The sequence below is a fragment of the Lissotriton helveticus genome, chromosome 2_1 (genome assembly GCF_964261635.1).
Source record: "Lissotriton helveticus chromosome 2_1, aLisHel1.1, whole genome shotgun sequence".
Classification (NCBI taxonomy): domain Eukaryota; kingdom Metazoa; phylum Chordata; class Amphibia; order Caudata; family Salamandridae; genus Lissotriton; species Lissotriton helveticus.
This window is the reverse complement of record NC_136059.1, coordinates 752,077,592-752,093,495: the sequence shown is the minus strand read 5'-3', so window position 1 is coordinate 752,093,495 and position 15,904 is coordinate 752,077,592. Positions and strand designations below refer to the sequence as shown.

Genomic DNA, 15,904 nt, shown 5'->3' with positions numbered 1-15,904 from the left:
CCTTTTTTACAGTACTGCTCCTGAGCAGGCCATCAATATGTTGGGCAACACCCTCAAAGGTTTTAATCAAATCTGCCCCTTCCACTGTTAGGTCTAAACACTTCCAGACCTGCTGTTCGCTGTCTGAGATTAACACCCTAACAAATCTTCACCATTAATATGGGACCATCTAAGTATCCTTCCTTGATCAGTGGCGCTTATTGTGCCACGGCCCCCCTTTGCGAAGAATGCTTATTTGGGTTTGGGTCCCTGATCGACATGACCAGAGAGGTGTGTTCGCTGAAGATGCTAACCTCTATATTAAATCTTGAGATCCTACTCTTTAGCATGTTAGTGACAAAAATAAAGTCAATAAAAGAATCCTTTCCCTTGCTTTTAAAAGTTGAGTGGACTCGACTCTAATCAAGTCCATAGTGTATGTGAGGGCATGTTGCCCAGCACCTTACTTAGCTCACTTCCCTCTCTAGTGTGCTCCAAGTGCAAGCCCTCTTCCAGTGGGCACAAGGACCAGTCCCCCCGACTGGTGTTCACGTGGGGGCACAGATGGCAATTAAAATCACCCAGTAGCACCAACTGGGAGCTCAACGCCCCTTGCTCTAATATTCCTTCCAACCGGCACTCCAGCTCAACCAGTCTTAATAGAATCTGTCCACCTACAATGGAGAAGTGGAGAAGTGTGGCTCTCCGGTAAGAGGAGGCATACCCGGACGCAGAGATCAGACCCGGGACCAGGGTTCAATTCCCGATGCGGCAGGGTCTTGAGCTCAAAAATGTCCACGGACTCGATAATTCTCGCCTCGGCGCCTACTCGAATCATGGGTTCACACTCTGCAACTCTGGGCAATAGCTTGCTTAGTCTCCACAACTGCCCCACCACGATGGGATGCCTGGCTTTCACCTTGGGGGTGCCCAGTAGGGGTATTCTCGCAGGGAAAAGCCAGGACGGGTTCCCAAAGCAAGTGCCTTGAGACCTTACGGTGAAAGGCGCTATATAAGAACGTATGATTTACAATTTGATTTACAATGGCATTATAAAAGTTAATAAAAATGTATTTTAAGCCTTATTGTAATATCTTATCCCTTGCATAAAATCTGAGTCCCAGCCCAAGTCGTCCCAACTCCCTTGTAACCCCAAGTCCACATATGTCATCAAACCACCCCTTGCTGTCCCGGAGGTTGCCTTCCGTGCCGGTACAGGGTACATTTTATATCCTTCTAAGGCGAGTACACTGCTGTTCACCTCCCACGTTTCCTGTAGGCAAATTACATGGAATTTCTTTATGTAAGCTAACCAGTCATGATTTTTTTATTTTGGAGGATAATCCTGCTATGTTCCAGGAAATTATCTCAATATCACCCTGTCTTGCATGTAACAAAAAAGCAGACTAGTAGATTCAATGGGTGCTTGAAGATTCTCCTCGGGACCAGACCCAATGTGCTCTCCAGATACAGCGGGAGGAATGGACTCAGTAGTCTTTGACATGACTAACCCTCCTACACCTACCTTGGGGGGGAATCTCACCCGTCTAGGACCATCCCCACATGATGGCCCGCTAGCTAGTCAGTCTATTTCGTTTAAGGCTGAAACACTGTGAAGAGGGGCATATCGATTAATTAGCAGGATTGTCTGTCCCACGCAGTCAGGTCCCACTAGGTGTTGCCTATGAGCATCCCGTTTTTTGCATATAACGTGTCCCTATAAAAAAAGCCCAGGGGGAGCATACGAATACTTTAGCCACCCTCCTCCTGATGGAGAACCCTCTCCCTATTTAGGAGATCTCCTACCAGCCCTGAATACCTTAGGTTTAAGATCACACAATCTCCTTGCCATAAGAAGGTGCCTATGGTGGGAGATATTAAAACCTACATTTCCGGTCAGCCAGTGGGCCGCCTTATTGATCAGGGTTCGAGGAGCTTCTTCCTTGTCACCGCTACAAGCCGGGACCCCTGTCAAGATTACTGTATAAGGGCAGGATGCCGGTGGTAAGTCTATAACCGGCAGATCTGGGGTACACCGTGAGAAGTCAGCTAATATTGGCGCTGTAACTTTAGGTGTGAGTGTTCTTCCCTCTGAGTTTCTGGGGGCTATGTTAGGGTTAGAACTTTGATCTGGCCTTTCCGCCGTTATCTGCCTGTTCCCTCCCCGAGCATTGTGTGGACATTTCCATCGGTAGTCTCCGCAGTTAGCCCTTTTTTCTGGCTTCCTGTGTTCCATCTAGCTGTTCACGGTCGTGGATCCCCCCCTCTGTTCCCTTTTGGGTGGTGACTGAGTTAGGGCGAGTGGAGCCCACTGGTGCCCCCGCCCTGATGACATGTTCCCCTGTTGGTACAGAAGTCTGAATACTGCACTGTGCAAGAAGCAAGGATAGTTTCCCTTCTATTGCATTTATTTTCTCATACACCGGCCCTAGATGGGTAGTTAACATTATTTCTAACCTAGACCACAGCTCCATAACCGCCCCCATTCATCTCTATTTCACCGCAATTTAATCACTGGTGGTTAGCTGCGGGCCCCTCGGTTTCTTTAGTCCTAGTTGATTTGGGCTCACCCCTCTGTTTAGATTTAGCTTTTGGAGTGTGGTGCCCCCCCCCCTGGTTCGGTTACCTAAAGTCCTGAGATCAACCATGGGGGTGACCACACTGGTTGCGCCTGTGACTTTCAGAGCCCTTTTGGATCGAGTGACCACCTCCCCGCCTTCCCTTAGGGTGATTTCTACACCAGGCAGATCTACGGCTAGGACAGGCTCTCCCTCTCCCTCTCCCGACCCTGACCCGTGGGTTAACACAGTGGTTAATTCACAATCCCCCTCCCTTTCATCTGTGATACTCTGTGACGGACTTAAGACATCAGCTATCAGATCAATGGGTTGAATTAACAAGCCCGCCCCCTGTAACGATGGAACAGCGGGGGTTACGGCTTTTTTATTGTTACCGTGTATAGGTTTACTATGGCCTAAAGGTGCCACAACATTAGGTGATTTACTCATGGCAATGATACCCATGGAAGATCGCTTTTGCTCTATGATCGAGTCCAAATATAGTCTCTTCTCTGTGAGCTGGATTTCGTGGACTAACCGAGACTCCGCTCTCGTGAGGAAGGCGTCGAGAGCCCCCTTCCCCCCCCCCAACAGAGAACTTGTTGCCTTGCGTTTACTCATCCCAAAAAAAAAGAAGGGGTTAAGTTTGGGCTTGGGTCAGAGGAGATGTTAACGCAAAAAAACAGAAATCAGTACCTTAGTAGCTATTGGTAGCTATTATCATTCTGTCCCATAAGCCTTGAGGTTTTACTGATTCCTTGATGTCCCCAGTGAGCCCCTCAGACGCCTCCTGGGCAATGATTACTGGAATGCGGGGCAGCTAATTGGTATTGTGAGCCAGTCCACGGGCCCGGGCTTGGCCCAGGCAGCGCCGGGGCACGCGCATCTCGAGCTGCGGGAGGCCTGCGGCGATTTTGAAGCGCCTCCAGGTGCTGTGTGATGGCGCGGCTGACTGGCGCCCCGGGGACTCTGGGAAGTGTAGTCTCGGCGCGGTTATTGAAGGAGGCAGTCCCCCACAGACTGTTCAATGGCGGCATGACAGGGCGGCAATCATGCGTGGAGCAGCAAGGCAGGATTAGGGACTGTGGTGTAATTCTTATACCAAAACTGTAGTTCATATGTTAAAAACATGCATAGGTAGTCTTTCCACAAATCCACTCTCATGATGCAGTGGTAAAAGGTGTTTGCACCAAGCTATATACCACCAAAGACGTGTAATAGCACCAATCAAAATGTCCTCCTGATCCGACTACAATTTCATACTAAAATGTGAAATTAAGAGGTGAACCGTAATGTAAATACACTGATTCTAGTGGATGTGCTAAATTAGATTTATCTGAATTACCATCAGTTGAGTTACCGTCTCCTGTTGTGGTATGAAAGTAGGGGTGCAATTCAGCTGTGTAATCATACCAATGGCAAATTGACTGCATCGTCGGGTAACCAGCAGACATTACACTACTATATTCATTTCTAAATCAGCCCCCAAATTTTAATAATTCTCATCTCAATCTCTCACAATATATTAGCAGAGCCAGTGTCTCTTTTATCATGTGCGTTGTGAAATCTGAACTGTTAAAAGTAGCAGCACTAGGAAAATGACTTTTTATGAGGTGCACCCTTTGACATTTTGATTGGAATAATGATGCTACTTGCCAGAATTACAACTGTTTCCTAATTGGCTTGCCCTCTTTAGTAGCCATATGCAGTACTGTTAATTCATCAGCTTCCATTCCCGCGTAGGCAAATGAATGTCACTATGAATATTCGACGAGAATTGAACAGATCATTAAAACCAAAAGGAGACGAAAGAGGCAGGTCTGACAGCGAACAGTGCCAAGGAGACATGGGAATAATGAGCATCAATAACTCCAGGAAGCAGACTCGGTATATTGGATTAATTAAAGAAAACGTAATTTATCGGACAGTGATACAGTAATGAGAAACCTGGAAAGCATTGCAGGATATGCTCAAAATATATCCGAGTTTTCAAAGGGCTAACAGCGCCATACATTAGGGAAATTTACTTTATCTGGTTCAGTTCTTCCCTTCAGAATATGTTTATTTTTATTATTGATTTTTTAATTCACATTCATTGTAATTTATTTAAGAATAGTACCCTTTAAATTATTACACTTTCTTTTAAAAATAAATAAATAGATAGCCTGCAACTATTAAAAAAGCAGAAGAGTGCTTGCTCTGGTTTATTCATGATTCCAACTTTTGTACTTAGATGAGCACCCTGTGCTTGAGGCGTTATTAGTATTCAGATAAGAAGCTAGCATTTTTTGTACTAGGCAGCTCAACAGTTTATTGAAGCTCTGCAACTCGGTGCCTGTGTAATGAGACTGACCTACATCTCATACATGCTGTATCTGTCTCTCTGATTTCTATAGTGTCATTTCCCTCGACTGCAAATTGTCCGTTTCCTGATTACATCCGGGAAGATAAAAGCACATTACCTTAAAAGATCCCTAAAACAAATGCCAAATTAGTTACATGTTGATAGCTTGTCGTCTTCATTTCAGGGTATCCTTCCACCCACTAAGCATTGATTTAACAATAATAAAACATGACCTCAGGTCAGGTGTAGCTGATACGTTTAAAATAATTTCCTGTATTTGATTAGATGTGCATGGTTAATGAGGATGTCAGGTATGAAAAATAGAAAACAGAAAAAATAGAAGTAGCGTAATGTCAGAAGAAGGAACAGGGAGGAATATTTCCCTTCAAAACAAGAACCCTCACTCACTGTTAGGTGACATGCTTTATCATATGGGTTCCCTCCTTACACTGAGGTGTGGGCTACAACTCCCCGAGGGGAGGAGCTGAGGAGTTTTCTCAAGATGAGTGAATGATAGAAGTGAATGAGAGGCAGAGTGCAGAAAAAGTGTGAGTGATTTAAAAATGTCTCTCTGAGTCCACTAAATCTTTATTGGGTGGCCTTAAGGACACAGTTAAAAACAAGAGGACTAGGGATTAAGCCTATATATCCGTAGATGTAGATCAACATGTTTCAGCCATAAGTTGCTCCCCTAAAGAGATCCAGTGCCATTCATCAGGACCATAGTTGAATAGTCACTCTGCATAAGTGAACAAATATAAATATACTAGCCACCACAGGAACAGGGCGGGCAGGTGTTCAGCAACCCAAGACACTTCAAAGGGGTTCGTCTATTCTGAAAACCAAATGAAAAACATTCAAGACTTCATGTACTGACATTACCCAAAATGATCTTAACATAGTTCGTATTGGTTTTGCTTACCTATAAAGTGTCATACCAAACCAACTCTCCATGCTCTATGAACGCATCATTGTGCCCAACTGTAAAGAACATAGATTACAGTGTCTATTTCATGTACACATGTCCATATATATATATATATTATTATATCGTTTTGACACCTAGAATCAATTGGAAAGATCCATTAATACAGTTCATCCCACCAGGACAACCAAAATCTAGTATCGGGTCCCCAGCCATTAACAGACCCGTATCTCACACATAACAGTATCTATCATATTGCATTAGAGATTGCTTGTGTCTGCAAACTGCCCAATCAAATAGGGTGAGTACAGGTCAGTCCTTAACGTTTCTGGTCTTATATGAAGCTTACAGTGAAAGAAATCAAAGTCTCAGCTTAATCACAGATGCCAATTTGAATACACACTTCGGTGTTCCGTGCTGTTCTCAAAATCAAAGGAAACTAAATTCACATTGAAAGGGAAAACAACCTCGCGTCGAGATTGAAAGCAATGCGCGTTGTAACAATCAATCAAGCGGTGTTTGTCTATATAAGACTTCATCAGGTGAGTGCACAACACCACTGGTTATCTATATGCCCCAATCCCTCAGGGTATACGGTGATAGGGGTGAGAGCTCGGATCTGCTTACCGCATTCGTAAGGTGCACAACCTGTGTCGACGTCCAGGCGAGAGTGCCACTCCCGCCGCCTGGAAGTTCTAAAATAGAGGAAAAACTGAGACTGCATCAAGCACGTTCGCGGACGTGCACGCTTGTCATGTGGGTCGGAAGACCCGCATAGCATTCTGAGACCCGTAGTCCCGGTCTGTTAAAGGTGTAGGGCCATGTACCGAGCTGCCTCCCACACGTCAGTAACCGTGTAATGGTTGTAACTTGGGTCGCCGGAACTACTCAGGGATTGTGGGACCCTCTAGACCATGGGTACTCACAAACTTTCTCTCGGGGCCAAATTTACAGTGTGGTTTGTGTCCGAGGGCCGCACCGGTGGGGGCAGGGTCAGTAGGGAAGGGGGTGGGGCTAGAGCAACAAAAAAAACTGCGACCATGAGGTTGATCACAGGTCCCTGCAGCGGACGCCTTTGTCCACTGAGCCAACAGACCCGGCATACACACATCTCTCTCTCTGTCTCCCTCCCTCTCTCTCGCCCTCTCCCTCCCTCTCTCTCTCTCCCTCCCTCTCTCTCCCTCTCTCCCTCTGTCTCTCTGTCTCTATGTCTTCCTCTGTCTCACTCACTCTGACTCTCTTACTCCCTCTCACTTCCTCTCACTCCCTCTCTCCATCTCTCCCTCTGTCTCACTCACTCTGACTGTCTCTCTCCCTCTCTTCCTCTGTCTCACTCACTCTGACTGTCTCACTCTCTCTCTGTCTCCCTCCCTCACTCTGTTTCCCTCTCCCTCACTCTGTTTCCCTCTCCCTCACTCTATTTCCCTCTCCCTCACTCTATTTCCCTCTCCCTCACTCTGTCTCCCTCTCTCTCCTTCCCTCTCCCTCATTCCCCCATTCCCTCTGTCTCCCTCTCTCTCCTTCCCCCTCCCTCACTCTGAGGTCTCCCTCTGTCTCCCTCACTCTGATGTCTCCCTCACTCTGAGATATCCCTCTCTCTCCTTCCCTTCCCCTCACTCTGCGGTCTCCCTCTCTCTCCTTCCCTCCCCCTCACTCGGAGGTCTCCCTCTCTCTACCTCCCTCTCACTCCCTCCCTCCCTCTCTCTCCCTTTACCTCCCACTCCCTCTCTCCCTCTCCCTCTGTCTCCCTCTCCCCCTCCCTCTGTCTCCGTGCCTTTCCCTCCCTCGGTCTCCCTCCCTTTCCCTCTCACCCTTGCTCTCCCTCCCTTTCCCTGCCTTTCCCTCCCTCCTTCTCGCTCTGGCTCCCTCTCCCTCCCTTTCCCTCCCTCCCTTGCTTTCCCTCTGTCTCCCACCCTTTCCCTCCCTCCTTTTCCCTCTCCCTCCCTTTGTCTCTCTCCCTCCGTCTGCCTCCCTTTCCCTCCCCCCCTCTCCCTCCCTTCATATGGTCTTGGTACTCTGGGGTGCCTTGCAATATCCTTTTAATGCAAATCACAGGGTACTTTATTTCTTATAATACATGGTGACTCCATCACCCTTCCCACACACTGCTTAAAGTCCTTGGGTTGTTGCATTTTCATATGAAATCGATAGTATGTTTGCTGACCTGATGAATAAAAGTCGGACCTGTACCACAAAATTAAACACACCAAAGGGCAGTTAGGCTTTTTTGCAAAAAGATATTGGAATCAGTTTAATACATGTCAGATTTTTTTTTAATGTTGTAGTGCAGAATGCAGAAGCAATATGCATGGACAGAAACAGAGATGATATATTTTTCTATAATTTCCTAATGCATGCATGCAAAAAATATATATATGTTGCCATACATGTCTCCGTTCTACAGATCATCGTTCATTCAGAAAATGCGAGGTTTCGTTTTTGCATGTTTAAATTGCAGCTTTAATGATGCTCCATGTCCTCCCTTTCACCTTTGCCGCTAGCTCTGGCAGCAGGCGTGATGATGTCAGAGCTCAGCTGTAATAAGGCATGACAGTTGAACAGCTATGTCAGTTCTTTTTCACAGGCGACTAGAGATGTCACAAGTCGCCTACCGTATGGAAATCAGAGACACGCTTTAATAAAGGGATTCCAGTCTCTCCTATATTATCAACGCCCTTTTAATGTTATACTAATGTTGGACAAAATGAGCGTGCACATTAAAATCCACCCCCTCCCCCTCCCACCCGCCCCCTGAAATCTGCTCATCATAAATAAAGTGCAGGTTCTGAAATGTGCCTGGTGAGGTATTATTCAACATTAAATGTGCTCGTGAAAATGCTGCCTGATGGGATCGGAAAGTGGGCCCTGTCACAAAGATAGCACCAAGTAGAACCACTGACCTTTTGCAGGAATACACTCACTTCTTTGTAGGGTACTGCAGTGGGTCTACATTAGCCAGTGCACAGAGGGTGCACAACTCCAGCCAATGGTGAGTGGGGTTGCGTTACGGCTGGCAGGCTGAGGTACTTCAATGTGTATGAGAGAAAATCTATTTACGTACCTAAACCCCAATTTTGTGGGTTATAGACGTGGCTGAACGCTAGTCAAAAAGGTTACTTTGCTTGTAAGCTGAATTTAAATGCTAAAACATCCTTAAGCATCAGATTAGGCAAGCACTAGTTAACGAACTGGAGTATAATGCAAAAATACCAAAGGGCAAAAACAGTACTCTCTCGCTCCAACAGATGTTTCAACAACTGCTCTTATTTTTCAGGAGTAAGGTTCAGAGCTTCATCTCTGCGAACAGCTCTCCCCAAGAATTGAAGAGGAATTGTAATTACACCAAACGCAAAGGGCGAGCTGTCCCCATAGACAGCCATCCATCACACCGCAGATTCCCCCAGGGACACAGAGGTCAAACATTGGTCATGGGCCTTACTCTGTCCCAGGTGGGACAGTGGCACCACCTTACTGAAAATGCTGAAATAGCATTGGGCAGGGTCGGCTTTAGCGTTAGTGGCCTCCCAGTGCGAGAGCCTTTGTTGCCCCCTTCCCGCCTTCTCTAAGGATGCCTTCACTATTACCTTTCAGTGCTTCCCCTCATTTCTTTATAGCCACCCTCTCACAATGAATTTTTATTATTGCGATGCCCATTCTAATGTAAGGTATCAGAGCGCTTTACATAAAACGCACATTATTCAGTCAATGAATCCTACAAGAGAGTAAATCCTTCTCCCTCCCTTTCCCTCCCACTCGCTCTCCCTCCCTCTGTCTGCCTCCCTTTCTCTCCCTCCCTCCCTCCTCCTCCCTCCCTCTGTCTCCTCACCCTCGCTGTGTGTGCCCGGGCTGTGACAGCTTCCAGGCGCAGGCCCACACACACACAGCCGCACCTGAGCTTTAATAGACCATTGGCATGTTAATGAGGCCTTGATCACCTCTCAGCGCCCCTGCAGCCCCACTCGGACTATGGCTGGAATCACCCGGCCCCCACAGAGCAGCACAGTTGCCAAGTGGCGCTCTGGTTGCAGACACACCTAAAAAAAAAAAATAACTCGGGTACGATATCTTCAAGGTCCGCGGGCCGCCAGGGAAGGCTTGCCGGGCCGCCAGCGGCCCGCGGGCCGTACTATGAGTACCCCTGCTCTAGACCGATTGCAAATATGCTTCATGATCTTTGTTGGAGAATTGAGGGTTATCTACCCGAGGTGAAACTACAAAAAAAGAAGAAACTGCAATGAAAAGAGATAGTACCTATTCCCCACCTTACTGAAGACTTGGGTTCTGGAGGGTTTAGGACAATCGTCCTGAGTTTCCTCACATACATAGGTGGCCATGTGATATTGCTGACATGTGCTGTTGTCCCCTATGAGCATTTCCCTATTATATCAATGCATCGAAAAATATAATCATTAAAGGTTGCAAAGAAGGAAAAGAAAAATAGAATGTGCATATTCTCCAAATCAACGGAGTATAATGAGTAGTCTAGGTACCACACTTGGGCGTATAAATGAAAGGGAATGACATCGTTTTAGAGATGTATGATTGATTCTATAGAGCGTACACATAAACCCAGGGTCATTGTACTTAGAAAACAATTGTATTACATGGGGCCAGAGATGCAGATTCATCTAGTTATCTGGATAGATTTGTCCACGGTATGTCGTCATTGAGACCCATGCTATCACGTTTCAGCTTAAACACCCAACGTTGTTCTCCATAAAAGAGTACTGACTGCAATGAACCCAAACTTGTGGTGAATTGAGGTTTATCTCATACTAGCCAGAAGATGTAATTGGCTGTGTGGCCAAGATCTAGAAAGTTTCTTGTTAGTTTAGTGTTTGTCTTCTAGCATCTAATGGCACTACAATGCTCAGTGCTCCTAGTTTTTACTTTACGAGTTGTCATCCTCACGTACATCATGTCACAGGGAAATTTTAGTAGATAGACAATCCCTTCAGTGATACAATTTGTGTTTTTGTTCAATGTCCATAGATGTCAGGTATGAGGCATCGGGATATTTCACGCCTCATTTATGGCATTTTTGTTAGGAAAGGCAGTAAGGCACCTTGCTGCGATGCTCTATGCCAAACTGAACGGCCAGTAATGCACTGTATTTAAGCAATATGGTGTATTCCCGTCCTTCCTGCCTGTGCTGGCACCGTTTCAGAAGCCTAGTGATAATGTAGGCACCCTTGCACCATGATGCAAGGGTGCCTTGATTACAGGCAAGATTGTTTTTGTGCAGGAAGGGGTACCCTCCAGCACAAAAACAAACAACCCTAAGAAGCTTTTTCCTATTTTTATGTGTGCTGCAGAATGCAGCACAAGTGGAAAGAGGAAAAAACTAGGAGAAATCAAGGGCATCATTTATGGGGAATTGGCATAGGGCAGCATCGTAAGTTTTCTTGAATCATTGCTCTACACCAATAAGAAAGGGAAGGAATGCACTGTATTTATGAAATATGGTGCATTCCTGTCATTTCCCCCTGCGCTGTAGCACAATTTGCTGTCTACCTTAAACACAGGCACTCTTTCACCATAGTGTAAGGGTGTCTGCTTTGCGTGCAAGATTGTTTTTGTGCAGGAAGGGGCACCTTCCTGTACAAACACAATCCAGATGGACGTTTTCCTCTTTCTATATATGCTGCAGAATACAGCACATATGGAAAGAGGAAAAAACAAGGAGAAATCAAAATAATTCTCCTAGTTACGCCTCCTCTGGGGAGGCATACGGGTTTGGCACTGTCCCAGGGTTACATTATTGAGTAAATCTGGGGCAGTGGCAAAATTCATGGGTTTTACGTGGGAAAATCTATCGCAACTCCCATGGAATTCCTCCCGGGTGCAATGGCAACACAGTGATTTGCACTGCATCGCCTTATTCTTAATTTATTAGGCCAATCAGAGCCACACAAGGTGGCTTTTCATGGCTTTTCATGGCTTTTCATGGCTTCATAAATCTTTATGCGAGCACTGGGTCATGCAAGTACCACATTACGTGGTGCAAAAGTGATGCAGGGCTCTCATAAACAAGCCCCTTAGTTCTAGCTTTATGAACTGTCTCTTTCAATACAGCTAATTAAGGGTTTCTCTGAGAGATTTTGAAGCAGTGCTGCATATCTGAGAGGTATTACCCCCAGTCCCTCCAGTCCTCATCCCATTCCTTACAAAGTGGAGATGACCATCTCCACAACAGAAAAAAGCACAGAAGAATGCTGGAACACCTAAGCCCACCTCCTCCCACTGGGACTACATAAGCAGTACGAACCCAGCATTCTGGCTGTTCTTTTTTTCTGACAACAGAATGGAGGGTGGTTGCTGGTTGAACGTACCTGCTGCTGCTGCGTGCTGCAATCTTCTCTGGATTCCCGTGAGGCTGCTGGGCTGTCCTTGACGTACTGCTGCACAATCACCTGGCCTGCTGGGCTTGCTGGGAGCCATGTTTGTTGGTGGCTGGCCCTTTGTGGCTGGGGTGCCAGGCTCTCTCGGTCTGTTCTGGGTTGGTGTGTGCATCTTCCTGTGGCTAGACCGATCTGCCTGGTTGTGTCCAGCTCCGGCCGTTGGGGCCTTGGTCCCTTGGAGGTCCCCTTTAGATGTCTGTGTGTGTCCTTGTCTGGCTTTCCTTTCCCTGGTCGCTTTGTGCCTCGTTTGGGTTTGGGTCTTTCAGCCCTTTGGTGGTTGGCGGTCCTGTGACTGGTGTTGCTGGGGTCTGGCCCAGCCTTCTGGCTCTTTCCTCTTGCCTCTCCTCTGCACCTGCCTGGTGCGGGCTGGGCTATGCCATTGGTGTGCAGGTTTGGGCTGCTTGGATCCCTCCCTGTATTATTGCCACTTTGAGTTCCCTGTGTAGCCTGGATGTAGCTGGTTCCTGTGCATTGATCTGTGCCCTTGGTGTTTGGGGGTTTTGTGGTTGTGGCGGTTGGCCCGTTGCTCATTCTTTCCAGACCTGTGGTGGTGCTGTGTTGGTGGCCTAGTGTCTTGCTGGAATGTCCGTTGTTCGGTCTGCTGGCTTCTCTGGTATTTGTGTGGGCATATATGGGTTTGGTCTGTAGACCACCCAGTTTTTTCTCTCCGGTTTTTGCCCTGCAGCAGCTGCTCATGGGTCTCGCCTGGGTTGATTCCTTTGTGTCGTCCTATGTCGTCCTGGCCAGTTGGTCGGCTGTTGGTTCAGTTGGGGGTTCCCCACCATCCCTGTTCCATGTTCTTCTTCAGTGCCTGTGGGCTTGGTCTTCCCTGGTCCTGTGTTTCTCCCCAGTGGTCTACCCCAGGATTCTGCTTGGTGGTGTTGCCCTTGGTGGGAGTTGTCTGTGGTGGCTTCTTCCCTGTTGACCCTGTTCGGTCTTTGAGTTCCCCTGGTCCTGGTGGCCTTGGAGGGTTTTTGATATTCCCTGCTCTTGGTATTGAGCCCTGGTCTGGTTCGGTGTCTGCTGGGGTCCATGCCTTGCTTTACTTAGGCGGGGTCCTGTTGTTAGCACATTGTGTAGGGGAGTTGAGCTTCTGACCTCTCCCTTGTCTTTGTTGGGCGGGGTGAGGGTTTGTGGCTCATTGTTTGGGGTTGCTGCCTCAGTCCTGGCCTGTTGACCTGTCCCTGTGCCCCGGGTCCTTTTCTGGGTTTGGGGGTTTTGGGCTGTTGTCCCATGTCTAGGCTGGTGGTTGGTGGTGGCTGTTCCTGCCCATGGCCTGAGCCGTCTCTAGGTTTTCTGTGGTGGTGTCCTCTGGGATCTCTGCTGGCTGGGGCTGTCAGGTTAGGGGGGACTTGCTCTTGGTCACTACACCCTCTTTTCCTGGTTTGTTCTTGGTGGGACTGCCCTTTGGTATTCCTCTGGGTCAGTGCCTTGGCTCTTGCAGTGGGCCCGGTCCTTTTTTGTCTAGGCTGGTATGCTGGGGCCCTCCCCTGGTGTGTTGGGGTTGGTCCTGTGGTTGGTCATGTCAGTCCTTTGTGTCCGGCTTTGGGCAAGGCCTGTTGGCTCTCTCCTTGCTTCCTCTCTGCTTTCTGGTGGGGTCATTTTGGGTTCTTTTCAGCTGCATGAGGCGCTTTTCCCTTGTCTGCTGGGGCTTGTTCTATGTTGTTTCTGCTGCTGGTTCTGGATATTTTATGGTGCTACTACCCTTGGGGGCCTTCTTGTGGGGTGGGTGCCCTTCTGGGATTTTTGAGCTCGGTAGGCACTTCTGCTTCTTCTGGCCCCCTTGTGCTGGTTGTTTTGGGCGGTGCCTGGATGCTTTGGTCCCTCTGGATGTTCTATTTGAACTTGGGTCTCTGGGCTTTGCCTCCTTTCTGGCCTCTAGTGTACCTGTTGGTGTGCCCCAGGCTTTTTGCTGTGTCCGGTCGCCTTGGGTCTTCTTATTCTGTGGGTGGCCTCATTGCTGTCCTTCTAGTGGGATCAGTCTCTGGCCCTTTCTTGTTGGGTTCTCCTCCTCTGTGGTTGGTTCAGAGGTGTTCCCGGTGTGGGTTGTCTGCCCTTTAGGTAGTGGCTCTGTGTTTTTGCCTCCTTGTTTTGCTCTTCTTGGTTGTCTCCTGCTTGTTTTGGGGGATCTGCCCTGTGTTCGGTTGGGGGCATTGCAGGTTGTGTGATCCTGCCTATGTTTCTTTCCTGTGGTTCACCCATTTGCTTCTTTTGTGATGATTCTTTCAGTATGTTGTTCCTGGTATTCTTGGGAGTTCGGGTGGCCGGGTTTCCGGCTTTGGTGTGCTCCACTTTGTAAGGAATGGGACGAGGACTGGAGAACCGGGGGTGGGGGGTAATGCCCTATTACTTACAGGTAATCTTCATTAACTCTGGTCTCGTTGTCCTCGTCCCTTTCCTCATGCCCATCCTTCCTTCCCGGCCGGCCGGCCTTCCTGTTGGTAGCTTGGTAGTTCAGGTGGATTGCCTGGTTGTTACTGCTTATGTACTCCCAGTGGGATGGGTTGGGGTAAGGTGTCCCAGCATTCTCCCGTTCTTTTTTTCTGTCATGGAGATGGTCATCTCCACTTTGTAAGGAATCGGATTAGGACAACAGGACCAGAAGTAATGAAGATTATCGGTAAGTAATAGGGCAATACTTGTGTTAGCTGCAGGTGGAGGGTAAGAAACCATATGGAGGCGGGTCAGAAAACTTTTTTGACTTCCACTATTTCATGTCCTTAGTAAAAATTAAAGTAGTGCCTGGTGGAAGCGCCTTTTAAGCCTGTGTCCTCAAAGCAGATTTGAGTATTTGGTATCATATGACTGGCATATTTGTGCATATAAGTTGTGTTGCATTTTTGTTGTGGGGGGGTGATGTAATATTTGTTCTTTAACTCTGTATTGCTGTAATATTTCATTGTGCCTTTGTGTAATATGTTGCTTTGCTTTCTGCTTAACTGTTTTATGTTGTTCCCTGTTATATTTTTGTTGTGTTGTGAATGTGCTTCCTAAAGCAGCACATTCCTTTAAAGTCTAACAGGCACATGTATCAAAGGATTTTGCGATCGCAAACGGTGCGAATCGCAAAAATCTTCCGTTTACGATCGCAAAATCTGCTTTTGGAGTGCATGAAGGGTGAAGGCCCTCGCAATTTGAGAATTTGCAAATATTTGCGAATTCTCAAATTGCGATTGCATTCAAGGAATCGCATTGCGATTCCTTAAATGCAATGCATGAAACTTAAAAAAATTGCGATTTCGCAATTAGGGGGAGCAAATTACCATGAGGTTGAACCTCATTGTAATTTGCGAAAACTCTGAAAAATACACTTTTGTGCATTTTTCAAAGTTTCATGTTGTGCACACACATGCCCTTAGGGCATGTGTGTGCACAAATTATGTGCACAGATTGATTTCAGGGGTGCAACAAGGTGTCCTTCGGACACCCCTGCACCCTTGAAATTGCATTCTCAATTTGCGATTCGCTAATTGCGAATCGCAAATTGAGAATGTCTTCCCATTCATTCCTATGGGCCTCTGGGCCCATAGGAATGAATGGGGCGGTATTCCTTAATTGCGACTCGAAATTTGCGAGTCGCCATTAAGGAATATTAAGAAATTGCCATTTATTTAGCAATTTCTTGATGCATTGCATTTTGTAATTCCTTAATTGTGATTCCTTATTTTTCGCAATTAAGGAATCGCAAAAAGCAATA

The 15,904-nt window shown here is 47.1% G+C and overlaps 1 protein-coding gene across 7 annotated transcripts in view; it reads right to left on the bottom strand.

The window, feature by feature from the left end:
• Positions 1-15,904, bottom strand: part of LOC144819488 (myb-related transcription factor, partner of profilin-like) — a 522,799-nt gene that overhangs the window by 422,383 nt on the left and 84,512 nt on the right. Inside the window, exon 1 of one of the 7 annotated variants that reach the window (XM_078677352.1) lies at positions 5,804-5,863. The exons of the other annotated variants lie outside the window; for them this stretch is intronic. The gene's annotated coding sequence lies outside the window, so the exon portion shown is untranslated. Of the gene's footprint in view, positions 1-5,803; positions 5,864-15,904 lie in introns of those variants that run through there. 7 annotated transcript variants of the gene reach the window in all.